The following is a 14,392-nucleotide window of genomic DNA, read 5'->3' as shown; positions in this document are numbered from 1 at the left end:
GGTTAACAGATAATGTCCAGACAGTTACAGGGTTCAGTTCACATTATTAAGACGCTATCAGATTGGAGGTAGGAAATGAAAAATGTGACGAGACCGGGGCAGGAGACTATGAGCAAACTGAACCGTGATTGATGTTTGGACAGAGATGTGGAGAAGACCAGGAGCGACTGAATCTGGGGTGATTAGGGGAAACACATTTTAACAAACAAAAACAGCAGCAATTAAGAGGGCTACAAAAAGAAAATGGCAATGTGATTGATTTAATGATCAAGTGTAATACAAACATAAGGCAGGCAAGGGTAAAGGAAAGCAAATTGCAGTTTAGTGAACAGGAGCCAACACAAAGGAATTAACACATGTTTAGCGACATACAACTACAGATGTCAGGATTAGCAGGTGGACAAATCTGATGTCAAGGGAACCGGGGGAAAAGCATAAATCAAAGAAGGATAAACATTTAAATGAACTACTTTACTTTTAGTCTGTAGGCCTGTTCTCATGCTCAACATGTGGGCATCCCTTCTATCAGCCAGTGGGAGCAAACACGCTTTGCTTGCCAATACCACACAAGCATGCATACATCATGTGTGTTACAGCATATTAGTGCCTTTTCAGTATTCTGCATTTGGGATCATTTGATGAATCGTTGGGTTGGCAAGCTCACTTAGCTCTGGTACAGAAGGTTTTCTGAGTTTCATTCAGAATAAAATGAGAGATGGTGCTTGACACAACTCAGGCTATACTATCTTCCAAAGTCTAATGGTAACGCTGGTGGAAGGAAAGAGAAATGCTTCATCACTGTAATTGAGAGAAATCTAGAAAAAGAATCTGAAGAAGAAACTGGGGGACAGAGGTGGTCTATAGACAGGTAGAAGGTGAAAACGCTATTTTAAATAATAGGAAGCATAAATCTTTAATAGGGCTGCATAGAATCGGTGCCTATGTATATAATGGTCTATGTTTTCTAACAAAAACAAATACTAATGCACATCATCTTAAATGCACATGCTAACATAAGAAACAACGCTCAAAACATACCCACAGAGGACTGTATTCAAGGATTCAATGGATAGCAGGAGTTGACTAATTTTAGGTGAGCTCATGCACAACATGCAATGTCCTTGTAGAGTTTCAATGGTGTCACAATGTTTTAAGATTTGGGGGTGAGACAAGTCTTACTGTGGGAGATTTCACTATCTGTCTCTCTCACTCAAATCTCTGTCTTGGAGATTCAACCCATTTAGGTGTACTCAGTAATAATATAGAGAATCTCAATGCCGATACTGACCATCGACAACTAGGTTGTTTATAATCCAGTCTTGAAGAGGGAAAATCATTTTCATAGACAAAAAAAAAAAAGTAGGGACAATGATCACATACAATCCTATGAGATATGAGGTATTAGCAGAAGGCATGATTAGCAGATTTTTTTGTACACCGTGCAAAAAGTCAGTTTATATAAACCAAAAAATGCAGATGTAAATGGTATGATACCCAATGGAACAAAAGCAAATATTGTACCAGCCTTGAATCACAGCATAGGAGTAAAGATAATGTTCATGCATTTTATGTGATAAATCTCATCAATCCCTTTGATAGGTAATAGTACAATGGGTCTACATGAATCCCACATGCTTTGATGTTACCTTAGGATGCAGGCGACAAGTAGATAAATTCCTTCCTGAATTCTCTAATAGACCTATATATTTTAGATGTGTCCTGATCTTCACAGAAGACAGACACTTATTTTAGCCTAAATAGCTGAATGGACTCCTTTCCTTTAACTAATTTTAAAGAAACTGGATATTCACTCTTGGATGTCCTCACAAGGGGAGCCTTTTACCTTTATTAATGCTAACACTTTGCTAGGATTGTGACTGTAATAAGAACTTCTATGTTTAATCCATCTCAATAAAAGGGCTTCTCTGTAAAAAAAAAAGAAAAAAAAGGCTCTAACCCAGTATTACACACAGCAAGCCTCACACACTAGCATCTGTACAATAGATGCCAAGAATGCTTTTCATAGAACGGTCTGATTTGCTTGGTAAGGGCACTAGCACTTTCTTGGATTTCATGATGCGTTTAGACCTAAAGAGGGCCGTCTATCAAAAAGTAGAAGAACCCATTCCTAAAATTGGCAACAAACCTGTACTACAGTAATTACAGATTGGAAGTTCCTAGAACTGGAATTAACTTATTGGTTGAACACGGTTCCCATCTTGCAGGACAATGGAGATACTCCAAGGCGACTCACCACGTCACTTGCCCTATCAAAGGAGGGGTGCAACCACACAGTCACAAGTGCTTACTGGCATGAAAGCAGGACAAGGGCCCTGATGGAGTCTCTTGCTGCCCAGCTATGGAATTTTGGGAGATATCTGTTGTCATTGGGGAATGTGGAAGAGATGCTGAGCATGTCCCAAGCTCGGATCCAAAGGCAGTATGTGAAGAGGATGATGGAGGTAAATGTGCTCTAGTGGAATTTTACTCATGTGATCTTATAAGACCACAGACTTCTGCACCAGTCTAGGATGAATGCCTCTTTCAGTGCTTGTATCTGACCTCATTAACCTCTTTTTTATTTTGAGGCCTTCAGCCTTCCGAGGTACATGAAAGGCAGACACAAAGAAGCACCATCCCTAGACAAGTCTGCTTATCTAAGTGCACACAAGGCAAAGTCTTTTTGGGAGGTCACCTTCCTGACTCACACCGGACATTTAAAGGGAAAGGAACTGGCAGCGGACTCTCAGGTACAGCCCAGGATTCAGCCACTCTAGGTTATAGCCAGCAGTTTATACAGTCAGGGATCTATCTCTTTAGAGTGGACCTCAGATTGTCCAGGTACATAGAATGGCAACTGCATGGCCAACAGGATGACACATTCACGTTGCAAGATCAGGAACAGCTAGAATTGACTTGGCCAGCTCAACTTTTCTCATATCACTCAACCAAGTGACAGTGTTTAGTGCTCATAAGGCTCTTAAGAATTTCCACTGATACACCTGCATCTTTATCCTAATCAAAGTGCATGCCTTATTAACCCTCAAGGGCCGAGGAACATGGTCTTGAGTCCCTTCCCAAGAAGATGGCTAACATCAATGGTACTTGGCAATCTAAGGGCTACATCTTGATACGAATTTTGGGATTTCCCGGATCTGCAGGGGTTGGATTTCTAACCCAGAAGTGCAAGGACTTAGTTCAATGCACTACGCCGTGGAAGAAATAACTTCTGGACTGCAGACCGGTTACTAACTCACTAAGCAGATCTGCACAGGCAGCATTGTCAGGTTACTTATCAATCCCATTCATGTTTCAGGGCAACAGAGGTAATCCAAACAATTTTTCGTTCTTTAACACAATCAAGCATAGAACTAGGAGCCACAGAGATTTGTTTAACTTTTTTATTTAAAAAGCCTTAGTATAGTGCTTAAAATGTGCATGGTAGCCACACAGCATGAACTTTAAACGCAACTATGCAATGCATAAGTAGCGAGAATAAAATGAACATCTCAAGGATAGAAAGTTCCCAGCATACTAGCCCCCTCTAGCTATTCTCTAAGTGCTACGCAATACTTTTATTCCTAGTAATTAATAGTGAGCTTGCTTCTCGAGTTTAAGGATGATTGCAGGTTATAACTGCTGACAGCTAAAGCAGCTGTCCGTTCTTCCAGGGAAGGAAATTGGCTTTAGCCAAAAGAGCGTCCACTGGTAGGCTTCCAGACCAAACTCTCCAGTTGGGAGTGGCTGATTCGGCCTTCTGGCATGACCTCGGTTGATAATCTTAGCATTCAGACCTCTACTAATCTATGGTCAAAATCTGGACTTTATATGTAGTTTGACCGCTGATCGTATCTTTGATTTACAAAATAAACAACAACAAAAACAGACGAAGGACTTGATTTAGAGTAAGGAGGACAGACTTAACTCAGTCAGGGTGACAGAGTAAAATACTGCATCACCCTGAAGGAGTACCCACTTGCCATGTTAGAGATTTACACTTGCACAGTAGACCTTTTTTTACATTGGCAGAAACTGCAGTCACATAGGTTCCTGTCAATTCATTGAAAGTCTGATGTACGGCTCAGTCAACATTACGGAACCGTATGGGACACTTTTGCTTTGTTAATTACCCTCCCCCCCCCCCCTTGCCATGGGAGTTCTCCCTCATGTCATGGGGGTCATTTACAATTTTTTACAGCCCAGTTTTAGCAGACAGCGATTGACAATGAAAACTGGCCACTTGACCACCCACTCTTAATCGGCAGGGAGGTCACATGGCCAAATCACCATCTCAGTAGGCTACCTACATTACAGTGGGAAGAAGGCTTTTCTTACGGTATCAACAATGGATTAAAATATTCTCTGTTGCACAAACCCTCACAGTGATGAGGAAAAGCGGTGTTCTACATCTCTCAAAGCAGCCTCCAGCCAGGCCAGCTCTCTGTTGGTGTCACTGGAACTTTTAATGCTGGCCAAACCTCTATCAACATCAACAGAGACAATCACAGCCATAGAAATTTGGCTCTGATATTTTTTCTGTTACCTCCAGCAATTACTTTTGCACAGGGAGGAGGAATCAGCTCAACAATTTACTCCCCTGAAGAAGTTCAAGATATGGCTTGGGATCAGTTCCTCGAAACGGTGCAAAACAATAAATGACTTAAGTAGAACTACAGCATGCTTACTTCTTTGTACCCTAAGTGCAGAATACAGACACCTAACTTCCACAGTGGAAAAACTGCAGTAACAATATACAACACTGACCTTCAGCTTAAGCACCCATTTGGCATCAGTGTCTTTACCCACTTCCTTGTTTGATAGCTACCTTTACATTTACTTTTCCTACTTCAGAGCTTTATCAAGGTAACTGTAGCCTGGCACCTACAATTAGGACTCTATATAGGATATTGGATTCTCAAGGAACTATCTAAATATCTCTTTGAAGTATTCAACGAAGATTCCATTCATTTAGGCCAGTCTGGTCTTGTAAAAGACTTCCCTACCACCAAAGAGTTCCATCAGTCAGACCATGAACTAGTATCTAGAAAGCACTGTTATGTCAGCTTGGTTATTCCAGATGCTTCGAGACTACAGGTAACATGCAGCATAGTGGTCCCACATTTGCTCCCTCCATCAGTCACCAGCTGGTGAAGAGTCAGTCCAAGTTAGTCCTAGTTTAGACAGGTTACACTGGCAGACCTGAGACGGTAGACCCATGCTTCCTACCTTGTGATGCGGTGCCCTTTTCAACTACCACAGTCACAAATCACATTCAGGATACAATCATAAGATGTTGCTCATGGGGGCAGTCATGGTCAGAAGCTGGGGTGTTTTGTTATTTCTTTGTATCTTGTGTGACGGATCAGATTTTTAATTTTACTTCAAAGTATTCCAGCAGAAGGTGGTCCTTCTGCTTGAATTCCTTTCCTTCCAGTTGTCTGATCCTGAGTGAGGATCCATAGGGACACAACCAGTGACCTCTTTACTTCCAAAAGAATGTGGCTACCACTGACTACAATTCAACCAACTGGCACCACAAATGAGTGTGTGTTACCACCACAGGCAAGCAGAAAGAGGGCATCCCCATTCTCCCTATAAGCAGGAAATCCACAAAAAAGCTTTCATCTAAAATTCTAAGGACCTATATATTTAAAAATGGAACTTTTTAAAATCCAACAGATATGAACAGTTCATTTTCCGGATGGGCATCGGGGCCGAAACGCCGAGAAGCAGCATGATGTTCAGTTGGAGAAGGGCGTTTTTGTATGCATTTCTTCCTTGCCAATGATGCAATGGCTAATAGCAAGTGTGATGTGTGTGAAAACATGAGAAGTGCATTATGGGTATAATATGCTTGCATAGCTAACAATGGTAATTTTAGAGTTTTTGAGGTGAATGAAGGTACACTTATAACGCGCATTGCAACTCAACTTGGGTACCCTGGCACTATAGGGTTGGCCAGATTTTCAGCTCCTTACAGAATGCTGTATGAGATACTGTGAAGATATTTGCTTGTGGGTGGGAGGCGATTGGTAGAAAGATCCGTGGTTAGCAACAAATAAAGAGAATGATCGAATACTGGTTTGAACCTTATTGATAAAATATTTGAGATGATATTGGCAGAATTAGAGTGCAAGAAAGTATGAAGTGTATTGAATGATTAATTGCTGCAGAATGATGTGTTTTGTGCTTGTGATGGCCTGTGTCACAGAAACAGGGCAGTTGGGAGGAACAAGGGGGACTATTTTAAGTAATAGATTAAGGTGGAAGAAACAAGATGAGGATATACAATTCACTTGATAAAAAAGTAATATGCTGAACACAAATGAAAACAAAGTTTCTGGCAGACGTTGTAGGAGTAGGTCCGGTATTCAGTACAGGGGGCCACGAGCACAAGTCAGTAAAAAAGGGGTGGAGCCATGAATACCAAGTGCAGTGTGCCAAGAACCTTGCTATGGCTAGAACAACACTGCAAAACCCTTGAAAGAAAATAGTGTTCCAATTATGATGAAACCTTCTTACATCCAGGGCATTAAAGCATACCAAAAAACAAATTTGGAGAGTACATTCTCAATTATCTACTCACAAAACCAAAACAGCAGATATCCAATATGCAGAATGTTTAATACTGTTTAAAGACTTTTTCGGTCAGCTTCCAATACAACTACTCTTCAACCAATGCTGGACCTATGCCAATCTCTACCAGATTTCTTTCATGACAAGATTAAAATAATTTGCCACATTTTCATTCCTACCCTTCCACTAACAAACCTCAAATGATTTCGGATAAGTTATCAGATCTTCCAGGATCATGGAATTTCATTCATTCTCACTTGAAGAAACTACCCTGATGTCTTTTCAGATTAAGTTAGGATCACTGCCATATCCCTCTAATTACATTGAGCAAAATAATCTCCTTGATTTTAGTCAGTTGGGCTTTTGCTTTCCACATGAAAGGTATCAGGTTGTTACCATAACAGATCTCCAATTTAATTTTGAAGATTTGTTACTAAATTGTTTAGTAGCTGATCTTAGTAAACATCTTCCTTAAGGAAAATCTCATTTAGTAAATTCTCAGGGTACAACGGCCCTTCAATTCAAGATTTTTCAGGAATGTTCAAGATTTTAGTACACTGATTAGTAGATGGTCTTCGTAAACATGCTTACTTTAACAAAATCTCATTTACTTTGTATTTTGCAATGATATACTTTAACCACTTATCATACATTGGAAGTAGCCCTACTCACACTCCACTAGGCACATGGTGCATTCTTCAACCATACACCTTGTGCTCAGTACCCTTACTTGGCACATCCTGTGGGCACTAGATATGGCCATCACCTTCGCCTTACGTACTGTATTTTGGGCACTAAGAGAACCCAACGTCCTTTGAAAATGCAATCTTTAATAGAGTGCTGACATCTTTGAGATTAGAAAGTCTCTCCCAAGTAATCCATTGGAACTCATTATCCAAACTCCTTTTTCATCATTCACAACATTGAACTTCGAGCAAATACTCAAAACAGTTAACACAATGAATTTCAAAACTACCACTGGTGAATCCCGTTCTACTATGACAAAGGAAACCTGCTGTGCTGAGTCAGGAAATAAATTAAATTCTGTGTGATAAATATTCAGGGAAAGAAACAGAGATACAATTACTGATAATAGGGAAGATATGATCTCCTCAGTCATAAATCCTAGCAGACCTATCAGTAGCATAAAATGTTAGATCAGTGGTTCTTAACCTGTAGCCCAGGAACCCCTGGGGCCACGACTACTTAGAAAATTAAATATACTAACAGATTCATAAAGTGTACACATATGGAGAAGCAAAATGCATAATTGAATGTTTTCTTAAATTCTGTAAATGTGAAGAATTTGACATGTAAGGCAAAATATTATGTTTCGTTCCATACGATGGAATTTCGTCAGGGCTGAAAATAATACATATAAGACAGCACATGAATAGTTACTACAAACACAGAAAAAACACAATAAACATTACAAACATGTATGAGACAATACACATGAAAAATTCACATATGACACTACTCCGAAATAAATATCAAACAGCTGTGTGTGAAGGTCCATTCAAAAGTACATAGACATACAGAATTTCAATTACAATATTTCATGAAATTGTTAAAAAACATGGTCAGAGCGAGAACGTCAGGAGTTAAAAATCACAAATACTTTAGAATATCAAATAATATTTCAAATCCAAAATATACTTCGATAGAATAAAATATAAATGCACAAAAATATAACCAAATACAAGAAAAAGGTACACACCCAAGACAAAGTGACTTATCTACCAATAGTCAGAAAACGGAAGACCAAACAAATACAACCAAGTGTTGCTGACTGATCAAAAAGTACATCTGCAAAGTGGCGAGAAACAATTAAGAAAAAACTAAAACCAGCAAAGAGGGGAAAGAACAGGAAAAAGAACAGTAATAATAAGTTTAATATATAAAGGGAGAACAAACATCAATCATAAAGGAAAGAGAAGGGAGCAATAATTCTTACCAATGAAATATCCAATAAACGATCCAAGTAGTCTCCAAAAATCAAGGCAACCCAGAATCAGTTTAGCAATACGACTTCACTGACCTGGATAAGTGCACCCAAGCAGTCCAAATCCTCTGCAAGGATAATAGGGACATACCTAGTTACAATTGATCAAGATACAGGAATGCAAGCACCAACACGATAAGCAAATTGATAAAGAAAGACCAAATATGTCTCACCAAATATTAATCACTGAGAAAAATATGGAAATCTCCCGACACAAGATGATCAAATAAGGCTGTTCTATAGCAGCAATAGCACAAAAGGTCCCACAATCATAGGTCCATTGTTGAAACGTCCAGCCTTGATACTCTCAAATAGAGGTCAGGAGGCAAACTTAATACTGGATGTCAAAAGGGGATGCCTAGTTCGTACAAACAGCACACATGGGAAGTGTTCAAATAATCCAGAAAATGTGTAGAAGCCATAAGTAAAACCACGGCCCAACAGCATCCAAAAAAATGTCCAATTTCTAATGTCATACAACAACAATGGTAACCGCTCCGCCTATGGCCAAAAGGCATGTGTAAATATATTATATATATTATATATATATATATATATATATATATATATATATATATATATATATATATATATATATATATATATATATATATAGGCATACAAGCAAAACACCACATAAAAACTATTTGTCACGCAGTGTAACATTAAATCATGAAGTCTAAATAGAAATATAGTTAAGAACCACATTTCAGAAAATAATATGACAAACACCTTCGTTATGCGCACAATTAAGAATAAAAATCAGTACAACCAATAGGAGATCCCAATTAAGGATGGCAGACAATAATAAGCAAAAAGGGGTGCATCTACGAAGATATAGATGCTGGGCCAGAAGCTGAAATCATGACGTAAATGGCTTATAAATGATGAAAAGGGTAAAGTTAGCGGTCAAGACTGGGACTTACAAAGAGATACCGTCGCCATGGCGGCCGGCTTGTAAATAAAAAATATATTCAAACAGCACCCAGTACCCTTACTCTGATCTGTGTGCAGACCAGGACGCTAAAATCAAAACATGAAAATCATGTGAAATGAGTGTCGAGGTTAAAATACACCGTCAGGACTAACACCAACAGAAGATAACCACCGCCAAAAAGTAGACAAACAGAGCACCACTGTGAAACCCCCAATCTACATACCTGGCAACGTCATACCTGGCAACGTCAACACAGCCGCCCGGCAAGAACGCCTGAAATCAATCCAAACTAAGCCTCACGTACAACCTTATAATTTAAACCCTTGCGGTAAATGCCGGCGTCAATGTAATGACATAATTAATGAGATCAAATTCCAAGCGATCTCATCACCGCAGGAGCCATACTTAAATGGTGAAAATGCCCGTGATTGAGCAAAGAGAAAACATAAAAACGGGGGAAGGCCTCGATTGTTACATTCCTATTATGCGTGCAAGAATTTTTTTATTATTCACAGGAAAACTGCAAAAAGCAGACTATTGTGTGGACGATAATATAACTCCATATCTTGAGTATAGCGCGTGTTAGGGCACTATTGTATGGAGATGTTATAGATTATATGTACATGGCGGTGATTGCAAGTATCATATAGTCCCCGGAAATGCAAAGTCATGAATAATAGCAAGTTCACCATCTATAGGCACATCCAGAAACTCATATTATAACGGCAAGACAGATGTATGTACCTGCGGATAAGGTGTTGAAAAAGGACGCCATATTGGAATGTCCAAAGTAACAAGTTCTAGAAGACGAGAGATGTACAGCGCTAATCCCAAACCCCTCAAACCAAAAAAAGAAACAATCGATATCCGGTTGAAGGGGACAAGAAGTCAAATAGATAGCACATTAGGGGAATCATTTAGAATCACAATAGATGTTAATAAGTAATTCATACCCCATAAACCACATCACGAAGAGAAAATATTTACAAATAAAGGTGGGTGAAGAAGAAAAGAGAAGAAGAGAGGAATCAAGGAAGACACAGAGGCAAAATCCAGTTCTGAGTCCGCAATCTTTTCTGCATTGATTATATATGAGCAAATCTACAAAACAGCAACATGTATATTTATACAGAAAATCCAGACAATTTACTATTATTCTTTTTTAGCTATAAATTGTGCAGAGATATTGACAATCTCAGATTGCTTTCATTGCTGTGAGTTGTATTTAACACAGAATTACATGCACGCATCATAATATGTAAATCAAAAAAATGCACTACAAAAAGTAATGCATTTCCCCATCAGTATTGTGTCCCTCTGTAGTAGCCCTTAAGCGACCGATCCATTTCGATTCGATCTGCCTCAGTAATAGCTCCCTATTACCACCTCTTTTATTGGCTGGGACATGATCGATTGCATGAAACCAAAAAATGGCCTCTCCAGTGTGTTTTTCATTATAATGTTCTGTCATTGGATATCTGCTATATGTTTCTCAGAGCCCTCCAATGTTCCTGCATGCGGTACTTAAGACAACGAGTTGTACTTCCGACATATATAGTACCACATACACATCCCAGTACATAAACAACATATGTGGTGTTGCAATTGATGAAGTGATCAACAGTATATGTTTTCATGGTGTTATAAATAAAGGTTTTCTTTTTATTCTTACCCATGTGGCAAACATTACATGTTCCACATGTGTAGAAACCTTTTGGTTTCGAAGGTAGCCATGTTCCTTTGACTGATGGTGTTGTCACGTAGCTAGGGCAGAGGCGATTCCTCAATGCTACCCCCCCCTTCTATAGGTCACAGATGGCCTTTCATTAACAAAATTCTTGAGGCCAGAGATATCCGTTAAGAAATGCCAATTTTTTCTGAAAACATTGAAGATATTGTCACTGTGCATTGTGTACTGCGTGATAAATCTGGCCTTCCCGCTGATTCCATTGCCAAAAAGAGACGGAGGTTTATCACGCAGTGTAAGGTCCCTTTCAGTATTAACAATTCTGGTCTCAGCTTTGTCTACGATCTTTTTGTCTTATCCTCTTTTACTAAATCTTTTTCTTGAATCCAACAAGTTTGTTTGAAACTGTTCCTTTTCACTGCAAGCTTTTCTGATTCGTGTGAACTCGCCAAACAGGATGTTTCTAATCACAGAGGCAGCGTGCCCACTTTTGGCGTGCAGGACAGCATTACACGAGGTCTCTTTCCTACACAAGGTACTTTGGATCACACCATCATGAACATAGAATTTTATATCAAGGAAGTTTATACTCCCACTGTGGTAGGACATTGTCAGTTTGACATTGAAGCAATGGTCATTAAGGTAGGTGAAATATTGTTCCAACAACTCAGTGGAGCCAGACCGCAAGCAGATTACATCATCGATGCACCTCCCCCAAAACACAATGTGTTCTGTCCAGGGGGAGGCACATCTGGCCCAGGCATGCTCCCTCTCATACCAGCCCATGTAAAGGCAGGCATAAGAGGGAGCAAACCTGGAACCCATCGCAGTTCCCTGGAGCTGGTGAAACCAGCGTCCCACATGTAAGAAAAAATTATTAGTCCGTATGATCTCAATCATGTGGACCACCATCTCATTATACTCAAAACTTTCCGCGCCCTCTTTGTCCAGAAATGAACGTACAGCCATTATTCCAAAGTGTTTATCAATGCACGTGTAAAAGACTTTCGACGTCAAACGTGCCAAAAATCAATTCGTCAGACCATTGAAAGTCTTTGAGTTTTACCAGTATATCATTAGAAACTTTAAAATAAAACGGTAGGTCAAGAACATGTTTTTGTAACCTTAGATCAACAAACTCAGTTTCTCAGTGGGTGAGCCCACCCCTGGGATTATAGGTCAACCTGGGGGGAAATGTCCCCCTTTATGAATTTTTGGTAATACATATATACACGGATATTTTAGACAGTTGTCCCTCAGATAACGATATTCATCCTCACTGAAAAGACATGTATCTCGCCATTTACACACGCGGGCATTTCTCATGTTAGTAAGGTCTGACATGGGATTATAATTGACCTCTTCATAGCAGTGGGCATTACTGAGTTGTCGATCAATTTCGTTCATATAGTGCAATCAATTCATTAGGACTACATTGCCGCCCTTATCGACCTCACGTATTACTAGGTCTGGGTCATTGCCCAATCTCTGTAAGGCCAATCTTTCAGCTGCAGAAATATTTTGACCAGTTCTGGTTTCGAATTTCCTAGGAATTTCAAATGCAAAGAGGTCTTACGACACTTTTTTGTGAAACAGGTCAATATTAGGATGGTAAGAGCTAGTAGGGACGAATTTGGACTTAGGGCGTAGTCCACTATCAGCTCTCCAGTCTTGTGTAATCCCCAGTTCTTTCATTAATGATAAAGGGTCAACCGTATCGTCTTCACTAATTGACATGAGGCACTGTATGTTGCGGATATCAGCAATTGTGTGTGTACCACATTCTCTGGTGGGAATGGAGCCAATCGGCTCAATTGCTCAGTTGGAAAATAATCTCTCAATTTAAGTGTTCTGGTGAATTTGAACACATCTACGTGAAGATTAGCAAAGTCACCACCCTGTGTGGGGTAAAAATTGAGACCTTTACTAAGCACTTGCATTTCATCTTGGTCCAGCACTTTATTGGAAAGATTAACAATTTTGAGGTCAATCAACATTGTCAATTACAAGAGGCTGCCCAATATCCGTTATCAATCTGCCTAGGTTTTCTTTGGTTTGGTGGCCCCTTCTGTCTTGTTCCCTTGGCAACTTCTCTTTGATCTCCTCCCACTCCGTCTGATTTTAGTTCTCGTTTTTGCTGTAGTCTGCTTGAAATTCGTAATTTCGCAAGCTCCTTTTGAAAAGACGAGGCCCCCTCCCCCAAAGGGGACTCCTGTGTCATAGAAGATGTGGTGCTGCTAAGTGATGACACCGAAGCGCCACTCAAAGATCAGGCATCATCGCTTTCAGTTCTCTGGTCCCTGTTCCTTTTCTTATCCTCCACCCCCTGTAGATTATCAAACTTTTTTGCGAAAGTATATATTCTCCCATCTTTGCAGTCCCTGTCTCTTCTGATCGTTTTCAATTTTTTTATCTTTTAGGTAAATTTGATGACCCTCCATAACTTGTTTGAGTAGAGCAATTTTTTTTTCAATTAGATCTTTAGGCTCCATTGCATTAACTTCCCTTTCTAGAGTGACTACTTCTTCCTGGAGTTTTTCCCCTTTCTCAATTGCATGTTTGACCAAGATCCGCATCATTACATGCGAAGCTCCTTCTAAATTCTTTTCCCAGTCTTTTAATAAGTCATCACTTAAGTCCTCGAAGGTGGGGAAAATAAGGATACATAGACCCCTAGGGACTTTACCATTCTCCAAATATTGTTTAAGAGTAATGCCATCCCACCAACGGCTGAGCTCTTGCTTCTTTAGTCGTTCTAATCTAATAAATAGTGTCTTTAGACTCCCTTTGTTGGATGTCTCCTGAATAGCCACTTGTTTAGATGTACCTAGACCAAATAGATTGAGTGCCATCTCCTCCCGACCATCATTAAATCTAGACATACTGTAATGAAATTAAATATCCTGTGGGAAAGTGCATGGACAGTCAAAATTGCATATATCAAAAGACACAAAAGCGGCTGACCAGATGTCCAACACGTTAATTCCTGCTCAAATTAAATATAAAATTCTGTGCAGAAACACCTCCGGAACCCGCTGCAATATGATTCCACTGACATCCAGAGCCAAGCAATTTTTCACAAAGGAGGGTGCACCAGAAAAGAAGTCACGGTCGTCCAAATGAGTCCTTGCCATTTCTTTTATTCGTCAAGTATAATCAAAACAGGACATCAGCCAACGTGTTTCGT

The 14,392-nt window shown here is 39.7% G+C and overlaps 1 protein-coding gene across 6 annotated transcripts in view; it reads right to left on the bottom strand.

Annotated features, from left to right (window-relative positions):
* CIT (citron rho-interacting serine/threonine kinase) overlaps positions 1-14,392 on the bottom strand; it is a 1,313,172-nt gene that overhangs the window by 862,708 nt on the left and 436,072 nt on the right. The window lies entirely within an intron of this gene.

The sequence above is a fragment of the Triturus cristatus genome, chromosome 11, assembly GCF_964204655.1.
Source record: "Triturus cristatus chromosome 11, aTriCri1.1, whole genome shotgun sequence".
NCBI lineage: Eukaryota > Metazoa > Chordata > Amphibia > Caudata > Salamandridae > Triturus > Triturus cristatus.
This window is presented reverse-complemented; position numbering and strand designations above follow the sequence as displayed.